Below are 15,008 nucleotides of genomic sequence, written 5' to 3'. Positions count from 1 at the left end.
TCTGGTTCCTTTCCATTACGTCTCTTGCTCCGTTTGCTTCATCTGAAGCCGAGGCATCTCATGAGCTCAGTTTTACCCGTATACAGATAGTCCCCTCGTTTCTCGGAGAGTAAGTTTACGGAAACAACGAGAAATGACACAAGCACCTCGATTCCTTCTCCAACACGCCATAACAGAAATAACATAAGATTCCAAACATCCCGTCAATTGTGTCATAATGACTTCAAACGCGTGTCAGCTGGTCCCTGGATACAAAACGGCTCAAAGCCTCTATAAATACTCCCCTCCTTCATTCATTTTTTACTTTTTGACCAAGCTTCTACCCTCTTACCGAAGTCGAGAAGACCGCTCCCGATGTGGTTGACCTCGAGAGGTCTGCTCCGGGTGCGACTATCGATGAACTGGCAGCCGAGCCTCCCTTGAAAATGTTCGTCACCGAGGGGTGTTCGGTCGTGGACAACTTTAAGGTCGAAAAACCCTCATCGGTGCAAGGCCGATGTGAGGCGGTATCTATGTACATTTGCTCTATCATCGAGGTTGTCTTCCCTACGGTTTGTAAGGACTGCATCTGGGCAGATAAAGACATAATAATCTCCGGGCCCGATGATGACATTACTACCCATATGGAGGGGTATCTAAGTGTTTACACTTACCCCTTCACACTGGGCCCGGTGGACCCCGTTATTCTGGACTTCTGTTGGAGTTATGAAGTGTGCCTCGGTCAGATCCACCCATCGCTATGGAGGATCATAATCCTCCTCCGATTCTTTGTGAACAAAATTGACTCTTGCCTGTTCACCATTGATCATCTACTCCGCTTGTACAGTCCCCGAATCTTCTAGGGAGGGGGGGGGATGATAAAGCTCGTACGATGGGCTAGCAAACCCCCATTTTCAAGCATCAATGAGGATCGGTATCGGGGCTGGCAGGGACACTTTGTCCGGGTGAGGACCGCAGACTTGATCCCTATCGAGTTCAGGCCATTCCCCGAGAAGTGGAATGTATCACGTAAGCATGACTTTATTTTAAATGTTGATTTTATGTTTTATTTCCCTTTTTCTCATCGGTATTTGCTGTGGTACAGCCCTTGCTTGAGTCCCAAACGCCATTCCTCGAGTCCCAAATGCCATTCCTCGGCTCAAGGAGTGGATCGAGGGCATTTGCTCGCAGATGCCTTATTCTGAGCGCTCGTGGTGCAAATTCTCGAAGAGCCGCTGGGAGGCCCATTCCCACGGTAATATTTCTTTCCCGGATAAGTAACACTAGGCTCCGTTTCTCAACACCATGTTCTCATTCCCTCTCTTTTCTTTTTGCAGGTTTTCCTAAAACCATTGAGCATAGGCCTTTGGTAGGGGGCAAAGACTTGTCCGTCAATCCTTTCACTTCGGGGTAGCCCGGGGCCGCAGCAGGAGAGAAGAAGAGAAAGAGGGCTCCGAGTTCCCTGAGTTCAGAGAAGAAGAGGCCAAGGAGAATGTTGGACCATAAGCCAAAGGAGAGTTCTAGCTCCCGAGCGCCTGACTCGGACTCACTTTTTCGGCTTAGGGACGAGCCCTAGGAAGGTGATGCTTTTGTGGCCTGTGAGCCATCCTTCCCCGAAGAGCGGGTGGCAGCCGAGGGGGAAACAACGGAGGCTGATCCCCCTCAGGTTCAGGAGGTCGATATAGATGTGAGGGCCGAGACTTCTCGAGATGCCGGCTTCGCTCCACCCGGTGTCATAGAAATTTTGGTGTCGCCTTCGTTCGCCGAGTCCATGCACGACGAAACCCGAGCGGTGAAGGAGCGATCCAATGAAGGGGCCCACGGTATGGATGATCCCCTCCGTTTATTTTTCGAAGGTGTGGACTCAACCCCCCTGAAAGACTTCTCCGGGTTGGGTGATTTGGAGTTGCTGAGAAAAGACCCATCTTCGGAGGTTGGTGGGTTGAACTCGAGCATAAAATTAATCAACCGGTTCCTCGTCCCGAGCATGGATCTCGGTCGAAAGTGGTCAATAATCATCACCATCCCGGAGGATGCTCGGGTTCTTTTCGCCCCCGTTGGAGTAGCTAGCTACCTCTGGTGCCTGGTAACTGAAGAAGACCAGGCAAAAATGAACGAGGTGGATACGCCGTGCTTGTTTAACGAAGCACAACAGGTGCTGAACCGGGTAAGGTGTCATTACACTATTTCATCTTCGGATTTAGTTTTTAATATCTCTCATGCCTTTTTTTAAAAATATTTTTGCATGCCTCAGTACTTCATCATGAAAGTTTTCTCCGATACCGGACCGAGATTAACTAACTTGAGACTGAGGTCAAAGAGCTTGCTGAGAAGAGGGACATGTATAAGCATCTTAGCGAGCAACATGAAGGAGAAGTCAAGAGTCTTCGGGCTGAGTTGGATGTGGCTCAGAAGGAGCATGCCGACCTAGTGGAACAAGTAAAGATTTTTGAAGTCAGTGATGATGAGTTAGACATGGAGACTAACGACCAAACCTCGTAGGTCCAGCAGAAGGTTGATAGGATCGACCAACTCTGAGCCGAGATAAACGAGGTCAAGACCATGGCCGAAGGGTGAAGGAAAAATGGACCGATTGGTTTCGGAGAAGGAGACTGCCCGGGAGCAGCTGGCATCAGTGGAGGTCCAACCCCAAGTGGCGAGAGAGAAGGCCGAAGCACATCCTCAACAAATCGAAGACCTTCAGTCTCAACTAGGCTCGGCCATAGCTGAACGGGATGCTCTTGGAAAATAGCTCGAAACAACGAAGTCTGTGTCGAAAATAACCAGGGCTGCTGCTGCAGAGATGGTGGCCCAGTACAGGGCTGATGCTGAGGCAGCCCAAGATTGCCTGAAAGTTACTGTTGAGTATGTGAAGTGGTTGTCCTGAAGGGAGTCTCTCAAGAAGGTCCATGCCCGGGGTTTCGACTTGTCGGCCGAGATCGAAGATGCGAAAAGGCTCGAGGCCGAGGCTAAGAAGCTGGCAGACCCCGAGGGTGAGGAAGACTCTGAGGTTTCCGGCGAACTCGAGGATGGAGAAGACCCCGACGACTCCGGTAATAAGGCGGGTTCTGATGAAGATCAGGCTTAGGCGCCTTAGGGATTTTTCTTTGTTTTTGCATTTGGTTCATTTTGTTGAGGCCGTTATCGTTGGCCTTTTTAAAAGACTTTTATTACAATGTGTATAAGGCTTTTTTTCCTTTGGCAATTTCTGAGTTCATTTTTTTTGGCTTCCCCTTTATGATTTGCAAAGATTCCAAATGCCTTAGCACGGAATAAAACGTAGAAATAAGGTCTTGTCGGAGGTTCGAACAAGGCTCGTTCTCGATGTAAATTTTGTTTGAAATTTTTGGGGGGCTCGGTATGACCGGAAGCTTTCCCCGAAGTGCTTGTTTAGATGTTTTTAGATTATAGTTTTACCGAGGGTAGCCTTTGAACCGATTTGGAATTTTTGAAGGCCTTTATGTTTTGATTACGGATTTCAGACGTCTCTGAGCCGTTTCTAGGGTGGCCATAGCCTTTTAAGTTTGGGTACTGCCTAATAGGCTTTGTACCTTCTGGCTTCGATACCCGAGCCGTCTGAACCTGTCTTGGACGACAGTCCCCGAGTGGGGGTGGCCGTTGCCTTTTAAGTTTAGGCACTGCCTAATAGGCTTCTGTGCCTCTGGGCTTCGATAGCCCAAGTCGTCTGAGTTTGCCTTGGACGATAGTCCCCGAGTGGGGGGTTAATCTCTTGGATCCAGATAGAGGCGCCCCTTGGGCTCGATATCCTTAAGGAATAAAATGTAATAGTCTTAAGGGGCAAAATATGTATCTGCAAGGCAGAAACTTTCTTTCATTCATGTGTGCAATATACAAGATTGTAAGTGTGTACAAGCTTCATGTTATGTCTTTGGTGGTCTACGCGGACACGGTTCACTTGATCGTTTGGACCTTACAATAAATCCTATCCACCGAGCTCAGACTGTTCAAGCACAAAGTTTCCTTCCTTGCTAAAATCATTACACGAGGGTGATGGCCCCTAGTATTCGAGGACGATCGTCGAGAGGGCTCAGATACTGTTGATGCGACCATCGATTCTGGTTCATAACCAGTCTTGGATTCTAAGTTAACACGATCCACTGTTGCCTCGTTAAAAACCTTATCGGAAAACCCATTTGGGACAAAACCGGTTCAAGGAAAAAAGAGTGCAACGCATGCTTTCAGGCCTAACAGCTGCACCATTCTTTGGCTGCTGCCTGCAAGTTTTAGTCCAATTCGCAATATATGTAAAGAAAAGAAAGAGTGGTGTCATACCTTAGCAGTAGTATCATTTTAAGTGGGTCACATTCCAGTTGTTTGTTAGTTGCTCACCGTTCCCTACTTCGAGATTGTATGAACCTTTACCAGTAATCTCGACAATTCGATATGGACCTTCCCAGTTCGGTCCCAACTTTCCTCTGTTCGGGTTTCGGGTATTCAGTGTCACCTTTCTTAACACCAAGTCCCGATATTGAAGTGTCAGAGGTTAGCTCTTCGATTGTAATACTTTTCGATTCGTTGTTTTTGGGCGGCCAACCAGACGAGGCGGCCTCGCGTCTCTCGTCCAATAGTTCCATGCTCGTGCTCATGGCCTCACCGTTTGACTCTTTAGTCAAATATCGGAACCTGAAACTTGGTTCTCCTACATCGACCGGTATTAGCGCTTCGACACTGTAGACCAACAAAAATCGGGTGGGCCTGGTACTAGATTTTGAGGTCATACGGTATGCCTACAGGACATCGGGCAAAATTTCCTTCCATTTTCCTTTGACGTTGGTCAGTCTCTTCTTAAGGGTTTAGAGTATGGTCTTTTTTGTAGACTCTGCCTACCCGTTCCCACTAGGGTAGTAGGGTGTTGATAGGATCCTCTGATCTTATGGTCCTTGATAAAATTTGCTCACCTTACTGCCGATGAATTGCTTCCCATTGTCACATACGATCTCGGCTGGCATTCCGAATCGACATATTATGTGATCCCAAATAAAATCAATAACTTCTTTCTCCCTAACTTTCTCAAATGCCTAAGCTTTAACCCATTTAGAAAAATAGTCAGTCATAAAAAATAAAAATTGAGCCTTACCGGGTGCCCATGGCAGGGGACCGATGATGTCCATTCCTCATTCATGAATGGCCAAGGCGACAAGACTGAATGCAGCAGCTCCCCGGGCTAGGGGATCGTCGGTGCGTGCCTCTGACAGCCGTCGTATCTCCGTACGAATTCCTTAGCATCTTTCTTCATATCGACCCAGTAATAGCCGGCTCTGATTATTTTACGAATCAACGATTCGGCCCCTAAGTGGTTTCCGCAGGTGCCTTCGTGAACTTCCCTCAAAACGCATTCGGTGTCTCCTGGCCCAAGATATACGACGAGCGGTCCATCGAATGTTCTTCTATATAGTGTGTTATCTTCGGACAGGCTGAACCTGGCCGCCTTCATACGTAGAGCTCTCTATTTTTTAGGATCCGAGGGTAGCTTCCCGGTCTTCAGGTAATCTATATACTTGTTTCTCTAGTCTCAGGTTAAGCTTGTCGAGTTTATCTCGGCATGGCCTTATTCCACTATCGATTTAATGAGTTGTACGACCGTTCCCGAGTTGAACTCATCGTCATCAACGGACGACCCCAAGTTAGCTAGAGCGTCGGCTTCGCTGTTTTGATCCTGGGGTACGTGCTACAGGGTCCACTCCTTGAATCGATGTAGCGTTACCTGTAATTTATCTAGGTATCTCCGCATTTCGTTCCTCTTTCACTTCGAACGTCCCATTGACTTGATTCACCACAAGGAGGGAATCGCATTTAGCTTCGATCATCTTCGGCCCCCCAGGCCTTTAGCCAATTCGAGACCTGCAATCATGGCATCATACTCGGCCTCATTGTTAGTCAATTTCACAGTTCTAATGGATTGTCTAACTACGTTACCCGTGGGTAGATTTAACACGATGCCAATCCCAGACCCTTTTGCGTTCGAGGCACCTTCTGTAAAGAGGGTCCAGATCCCCGAGAAAGTCCCCGAGTTCAACAACAATTCCCTTTAGACTTTGGGTATTAAGGCCGGAGTTAAGTCGGCCACAAAGTCTGCCAAAATTTGGGATTGGATGGCGGTTCAGGGTCGATATTCGATATCGTACCCGCTAATTTCCACGACTCATTTGGCCAATCGTCCCGAAAGCTCGGATTTATGCATTATGTTTAACGGATAAGTAGTTACGACACATGTGGGATGGCATTGAAAATACGACTTTAACTTCCGGGAGGCACTTAGCAAAGCAAGCGCCAACTTCTCCGGGTGAGGATACCTAGTCTCGGCCTTGCCCAAAGTCCTGCTAACATAATAGATAGGAAATTGCGTACCTTACTCTTCCGGGACTAGGACCCCACTTACCACTATCTCGGATACCGCTAAGTACATGTACAACTGCTCGTCTGCCTTTGAAGTATGAAGCAAAGGTAGGCTCGAAAGGTACCGCTTGAGTTCTTCCAAAGCTTGTTGGCACTTCTGCATCCACGATAAGTTATTCTTCTTCTTTAACAGTGAGAAGAAACGATGGCTCTTATCGGAGGATCTTGAAATGAACCGGCTCAAGGCGGCTATGTGCCTGGTTAGCCTTTTAACGACATTGATGTTATCCACGACGGTTATGTCTTCTATGGCCTTGATCTTGTCGAGATTGATCTCGATTCCCCGGTTGGACACCATAAATCCGAGGAACTTCCGGATCCGACCCCGAATGCGTATTTCTCCGGGTTCAACTTCATATAGTATTTCTTTAGTATGTTGAAGGTTTTCCTGCAAATGTTTCAAATGGTCCTCTGCTCGCATGGACTTTACTAACATGTCGTCAATGTAAGCCTCAATTGATTTTCCTATTTGTTCTTCGAACTTTCGGTTTACTAGGCGTTGGTAAGTGGCACCGACATTCTTTAATCCGAACGACATTACATTTTAATAGTAGGTGCCGTATTTAGTGATGAAGGAAGTTTTTTCCTGATCGCCCGGGTCCATACGGATTTGGTTGTACCGGAATAGGCATCGAGAAAGCTGAGGATATCATGGCCGGCTATTGCATCGATCATGCGATCGATGTTGGGCAAAGGAAAAGAGTCCTTGGGGCATGCCTTGTTCATGTAATTGTAGTCTACACACATTCTTAATTTATTTCCCTTTTTAGGTACCACTACTACGTTTGCTAACCAATCCGGGTACTTAACTTCCTGAATGGAGCATATTTTAAGGAGTTTAGATACCTCGTCTTTGATGAATGCATGCTTGACTTCGGACTGAGGTCTCATCTTCTATTTAACCGAGTGAAATTTCAGATCTAAGCTTAGCTTATGAGTAGTTATTTCCGGCGGGAACCCTGTCATGTCAAGATGGGACCAAGCGAAACAATCTACGTTAGCTCTAAGGAATTCAATGAGTTTTTTCCTGAGCTCGGGACATAATCCTGTGCCCAGGTATACCTTCCGATCGGGTAGGTGCTCGATCACTATGAGTTGCTCCAGCTTCTCGACCGTTGATTTGGTGGCATCAGAATCGTCAGAGGCTATGAAAGACCTGGGAACCCCGTAGGCGTCATCCTTGCTCGTCCTCTGTTTTCCTGGTTCGGTCGGGGCCTGTGTCGGTGATTGTTATTTGGTTTCTTCCTTGGTGACCGAACTCGGTTTCTTTGATGTCGAGAGTGTGGATATCGGGACTATCTCATCGACGACGAACATCCCTTTTGCAGCCGGTTGCTCTCCATAAATTGTTTTAACTCCTCCTGGTGTGGGGAATTTCAACACCTGGTGTAATGTTGAGGGTACTGCCCTTATGTTGTGAATCCATGGCCTCCCGAATAGAGCATTGTACCTCATATCTCCTTCGATCACGTAGAACTTTGTTTCCTTAACGGTTTCGGTGGTATTCACTGGTAGGGTTATCTCCCCTTTAGTGGTCTCACATGCCATGTTGAATCCGTTTAGAACTCGGACTGTAGGCACAATTTGGTCTTGTAGACCTAGCTGTTCTACGACCCTCGATATGATGTTGGCCGAGCTACTTGGATCAATTAACACACGCTTAACTCGAGATTTATTTATGAGTACAGATATTACCAGTGCGTCATTGTGTGGTTGCACGATGCCTTCAGCGTCCTCGTTGTTGAAAGATACGGTTACTTCTGGCACATAATCTCGAGTTAGTTTTTCCCTTATGATGGACACTGTGGTGCGCTTTAACATTGGCCCCTGGGGAATGTCAACCCCACCAATGATCATGTTTATGACGTGCTGAGGTTCCTCTTGCTCGATTTGTTTGTTGGAGTCTCTATTCCTGAAGTAATTTTTGGCTAGATCACTCAGAAACTCTCGGAGTTGTCCGTTGTTGAATAGCCGGGCTACTTCCTCTCTCAGTTATCGGCAGTCTTTGGTTCTGTGGCCGTGAGTGCTATGATATTTACACATTAGGTTGGGGTCCCTTTGGGCAGGATCAAATTGCATCGGTCGAGGCCACTTAGTATCTTTGATGTGTCTGATGGCTGATATGATGGCGACAACGTTGACGTTGAAGTTATACTCCGATAACCTTGGTGCTTCCTTAGACTCGATGTATCTACCAAAACCGTTTTTGCTCATAAGACCCCGATTATTCTGACCTCAGTCGCTCCTTCTTTCATTTCTTACAGTGTTGCGTCCGGGCCCATTACCCCTTCGATCTCTATTATACGGTTAATACCGGTCTCTATTCGATCTTGGTTCATGATCAATGTCTCTCTTGGATCTATCACCAGCTCTGACGGGATAAACAGACCCAGAAGGGGCTCCGAGCTAATCATCTTCGACCCTGATTATTGATTGGTACCGGTTATGGACGTCGGCCCAGGTTACTGCTGGGTATTCTATCAAATTTTGCTTCAACTATTGTGAAGCCAATGAGCTTCAGGGATTGAGTCCTTTGGTAAAGGCCTGAACGGCCCAATCATTGGCGATCGGAGACAGGTCCATTCGTTCCATTTGAAACCTCGATACGAATTCCCTGAGCATCTCGTTATTTCTTTGCTTTACCTTAAAAAAGGCTGATTTCCTGGTCTCGACCTTGATGGCCCCGACATGCGCTTTTACAAAGGCGTCTGGGAGCATAGCAAACGAGTCAATGGAATTAGGAGATAAGTTGTGATGCCATATCATAGCTCCTTTCGACAAGGTCTCTCCGAACGTTTTCAACAGAATGAATTCGATTTCATAACCTTCCAAGTCATTCCCTTTGATGGCGTACGTATACGAGGTCACATGTTTGTTGGGATCGGTTGTCCCATTATACTTCAAAATTTCGGTCATACAGAACTTCTTTGGGATCGGCTTCGGAGCTGCTCGGAGGGAAAGGTTTTTGGACCAACGTTTTGGAATTCAGGCCCTTCAATATTGGTGGTGCTCCCAGGATTTGGTCGACCCTGGAGTTGTAGGTCTCCACTTTTTTGTCGTTGGCTTTGATTTTCTTTTCTCCCGATTCCACCCGCTTTGTCAGCTCCTTGAGCATCTTTATTATCTCGGGGTTGGTCCCGGGTTTTGCTTTACCCGGCCTTTCCGTGGCCGGTTCATTTCTGCGGGCGCTTTCCTAGGACGATTCGGGCTCAACTCTGCTGGGAGCTCGGCTTTGGTTCTGCAACTGGGCTATCGCTGCCTATTGAGCTTGTAACATTTCGAAGATCATGCCCAAGTTGACCCCGTCACCTTCGCTGTCGTGTGTACTTCGGGCTATCAACCGGGCTCCCCCGTAAATGTTGTTTTTGGGGTCAGTAGGCAGTTTTGCTTTGATAGCCACGTGTGAGTTAGCATCGATCAGATCAGCGACCGGGATTCCGTTGGGGTCAGCAGGGGGCACCTCGTTGCTGGGTACCATGTTGTTTTCGCCATGGTGGCCGGACTCATCATATCCATGTTCAAATGGGCAGATTAGGAGTTTTACATTTTTAATCTGACCTGAAATTAAAAGCTTAAAGAACAAATGTAAAATAGAGTGTGTTATGGAGATTGCTATCAAATTTCCACTATTATCCTTAGCTCTACGGTGGGAGTCAAACTGTTTACCCTAAAAAATAGATAACAATTAAATTTGTATGTGGTTTTAAGGATACGTGGATTAATTCAATACAAACGATAAATTGTGTTAGATTAAACAGATAAAGGACGTAATAGATTGTCAAACCACTTAAGGAGGGTGATTCCGGAGTCAATGACAGCCTTAATGAGATATCTGCCCTCGATCCCGGACTCATAATAACGAAGCACTGATGAACAAGAATAAGAACTTTGAATAACAGAGAAAATAAAAGTATATTGCCTTGATATGTGTATTACAGTGTCTTTGATGAATAATCAGACCCCTTTTATATAGTAGGGGAGTTTTACCCTAAGTACAATTATATAAAAGGTAAAAAAAATTCTGTTTAACTAATCACCGGTTCTCTACCGATACGTGCCAAGATCCACGCCGTAATATCCGGTTGGTCAAGGATATCACGACTTTTTGTTGGTCATGCTTGGTTACCTGGTGGTGCTCTCCGAGGCCTTTGGGATTTGAATCAAACTCGGGATCATGGCCCTGATACTCCCGAGGCCGGACGTTTTGCCCGGACCCCTGCTCGTGAGGTTCCTTGTCTCGATTATGGTTCCTTGTCGTTACATGTCTTGCTCCGTTTGCTTCATCGGAAGCCGAAGCGTCTCATGGGCTCGGTTTCACCCGTATACAGGTTTATTTTTCTTTTTTGGCAGAATAGCCCGGCAGACACTTTTACTTATTCGACTTTGACATCCCGCCCCCTACTCCACATAGTTTCTACCAGGCACTTGAACTTGTATAAAACATTAGTTTTAAACCCCTCTGACCATTGACCAAGCTTATGTGGCCTTTGTTTTGTTGAGTCAAACAAAATAAGTGATTGCACGCTCCTACAAGCGAGTAACTATAAAAAATTTGATTAGAAAATAATAAAAGAGAAAAAAAAAATGCTAGCCATTATCTCGCTCCTCTCTATCCCATCCGCTTCCTCTTACCCCCAAATCCCTAGAAAATGCCATTGAAATTGCCACGGATCTACACCCTCTAATATTAAATTTTGTTTCTCAAGCTAAGTTTTCTCAAACACCATTATATTATTTCTCCTCTAATTTTAGCAATCAACTGGAGCTATGATAAAACATTAGTAGTATAACACATGACAAGATCAAACTGATAGAGCTTAGCAGAGCAGCTAGTCAAGGAACAAAGTTATTTAATTTTTATTTTTCTCAAAATAACGGAAGAAGACGCAGAAGAATTAAGGGACGGTGAAGCTTGAAAATAGCGACTCAAGCCAAAATTTGGGTCGTCATCGACTGCTGATGACGATGAACCTTGATTTTGTTAGTTTTATAAATTTTTTCGGCCATTGCTGGAGGGGTCATTAAGGATTTTGAGATAGGAAATACTGAGTGAAATATTCTTCTCTTTCTTTTTCAAATTTTTTGGTGCTGCTTCTTTGGTGTTTGGCTTGAAAGAAAATTTAAGGATATATTTTCTTAAATTCGGTCGGTGTCTGGGTTTTTAAAGGATGACATGAATGTGAAGAGAAGAGAAGAGAAGAGAAGAGATAATGGTGGATTTGGAGTGGTTGCCGGCGATGGTGGCAGCAAAAACGCCATGGCTGGTTGAATGGATTGTAGTAATGGAGAAAAATTAGGACAAAAAAAAATGAAATAGGTTTGATTGAGTGTTTTCAAATGGAAAAGGAAGAGTGGTGGTGTGTGATAGTGGTAGTGGCGGGTGGAAGAGGCAGAGATAGAATGGTGGAGAGAGAGCAAGAAGGTTTGATTTTTTTTTTTTTGGAGAAGAAAGGGATGAGTTTGATATTTTTATTAAAAAGTATTTTTTATAAAAATAAATAATGATGTGGTATTAATTTATCTGAGTTGGATATGATGTGTCCTTTATATTAGCGCGAGTGAACAACACACAATAACAAAGGTGTTTAAAACAAACAAGTGCCTGATTGAAACTATGTCAAAGTCGAATAAGTAGAGGTGACTATTCTGCCTTCTTTTTTTTGTTCCTCACTAGTTGTAACAGGTTCTTGTCAATATATACCATTTGCAAAAATAGGGGCGGACACTTTATTCTAACACGAAGTATTAGGAATGGAGGTAAGAGATAATTCCCCAAACTCTTCTCTTGCAGATTCTAAAGAATATTTCAAGTTTATCAGTGAGGGGAAAAATAAAATGAAATTGTGTTTGATTGTTTTCTCTCCCAATGAATTCATAATCGAGCCTAGTCTCTAAATAAACAGTGATTGATATTTAACTTTTGTAAAAATGACTCTTCATCATTTCTAATGTCACGTGGAGGCAAAAGTCCTGGGTAATTTCTTCCTATGTGTCGAAGTCTTGGTGGACAGGGTTATCCTGTACCGATGGAAGCTAGTGGTACCCAGTAAAATTAGTTGAGGTGCGCGCTAGCTGGCTCGAACACTACCATTATACAAAAAATGTCACGTAATGGCTGCATGTAGTTTACAGTTTGTGATCATTTTGCTGCTAGATGAGATGTGAAGCATACTGGAGCTCTAAGAAAGCCTCGTCTTACAAAATGTAATTTCACCATCATCGTGAGATATAATTTTTGAACCTTAACTGAAAATGTTACACGGAAATTCTTTAGTTTAGAGCCTAAGCCATATCATATTAATCTGAATATTGCATATAAAGCTAGTTCTGCCATCATTTATGAAAAACTACACGAATCCTTTGCCCCCCCATATGTTGCTCAGTTTCTGTATACTTTCTGTCGACTGTTAATTCTCTAAAAGTTGCAGTAGTTATGCAGTTTTATCTAAAGAATTGATTATAAATTGTTAATGTGGGGAAAATGTTCCTTAATGTGCTTGGAGCAAATGACTATTCATTTGATGAACATGCCATTAAACTTCAATTTACTTTGGATTTGAGAGTATTTTAGTATGTATCATTTGGGGAATTTATGCTTTTTGTTGGTTGTGGATTTGCGGGTTGTATGTAGCTAGGCTATTATTTGTTGGTTATGGTTCTTTAGAATATATTTGCATGCTTGGTTAAATTTCATAAGGATGAGGCGTACTCCATGTTTACGGATTTATATTTAAAAGGTCAAAAGAATAACTGCTACTCATAGTATCTATATCCTTGCTCCATAAATAAATCTCCAATAGTAACTCTGTCTAGCAAAAATAGTGATGATATCGTTGCCAACAAGTCAATGTTGGCATTATTTATTTTCTGTGGATTTACATGAAACTGCAGGTTTCTTTTGCAAATCCCACTTGTGACTGCTTTGTATCATATGTGTTTCTCTGCTGAAATTTCCAATAATTCCAATCTCATCTTCATATATATATCCTAATATTTTGTGGAGAATGGTAGGAGGTGTACTAACCTTAGTGGCGTACGCATGAATTTTCATAATCGGTGCCAATATTTGAATAATGAGTGAAGGAATAAAGCATTATGATGGAAAGTCATGTCATTGATATATCTATATTATATTAAAAGCACGAAGGCCCTTAGCTGTAACGACCCGATCGGTCGTTTTGAGAATTTAAGTCTCGTCCGGCGGCATAAAAGTAATAAAACATAAAATGAGCCTACAGATGTTCGAACTCGCACCCTCTGATAGAATTCTTCAGCCTCGTCTGTTTAAGCTACAGAGCTCTTCGTGACAAGTGGTGTCACTTTATTTTTTTTATTTGTTTCTTGATTCTTTATTTCAATTATATACGAATAATTAATAAAGATTTTCGATGATGACACCACTAGAGCTAAGGTAAATCCGCCCCTGCCCTAGCCAAATAGACTTGCGATTCATTGCTCTTCACAAAATAAAAAACCACAGTAATATCCACTGCCATCTCAGCACCACCCTCAAAAATATATTTTAATGGAGGGAATGTTCACTTCTTCATGTCAAAGAGGTCAAAGCTAGTGTCAAGAATTGAATCTACATTTTTGTGAATGACAAGTAAAACCTTTTAAACTTATGACGGGGTAGAGGATTCTGTGTTATGTTAGCTAGTGCAACTTCCCAAAAACAGTGATACCACAAACATAGAATTTAAATTGTTAGTGTAACGTAGAATAATATGAAAATTTAGGAAATACCATATCCAATTCAAAATAGTCTTACAAGTTTGTCTACTTCGATCCAATTCTGTAGTGATATAGTTGACACGTGAATTTTCTCATTTTTCCTTCTTGTTTTTACCCTATGAAATTGGGTCAAATATCTCTTGGTACTTACTAATTCTGGCATTTTGATAGAACTTTGAAAGGCTGATTTTGAATTTCAGCTTTTTTTTCTTTTTTGATGTAGCTCTATCTACGTTGTGACATAAATATCACAATCTCAACTCTGCAAGTGTAGTATCTTGGCATAAAGTATTACTGTATTTGATGCATAAGTTGTACTCGTCTAAATGTTAGTTTAGTATAAATGTAAATGTAAAAAGCAACACCTTCTGTTTCTTCCTTTTAAATTTTTTGTTGGTGACATTATTTGTATGCATTATAACTCAAGTACCTTATCCTATTCAAATTAGTCTTATAATTTTTATTTGATCTATATATATATATATATATTTTTTCTACAGACACTTTTTAATACTTTTTACAGATTTTGGATACTGGAGTCTTGGAGTTTACAAGCAAAGAAGCAGGTTCTGAAGTCTGAACATACAAGTTGATTATCATTTCACTAGGAATGTTGGGCAAACTTTATATTATCATTTTCTGTAATTAATTAGTGTATGTATGAAATTTATCTTTATGTTATATTTTTATCTGCAAATTAAAATTTCTGGGCAAAGATTGTCCGTCCTTAAAAACCATTTAGGACCAGAATATGTGGTCGCAAAATGCCTGATCGCTTCAATACACATGCATTGATTCCAATTAGCGACCAGAAACTATGTCTAATAGGGTATTATCGATCGCGAAGCTTAAGACCAGATTTACATATTTTGAGATCT

The sequence above is a fragment of the Nicotiana tabacum genome, chromosome 14, assembly GCF_000715075.1.
Source record: "Nicotiana tabacum cultivar K326 chromosome 14, ASM71507v2, whole genome shotgun sequence".
In the NCBI taxonomy this organism is placed as follows: Eukaryota; Viridiplantae; Streptophyta; class Magnoliopsida; order Solanales; family Solanaceae; genus Nicotiana; species Nicotiana tabacum.
Note: the sequence above shows the minus strand (reverse complement) of the source record.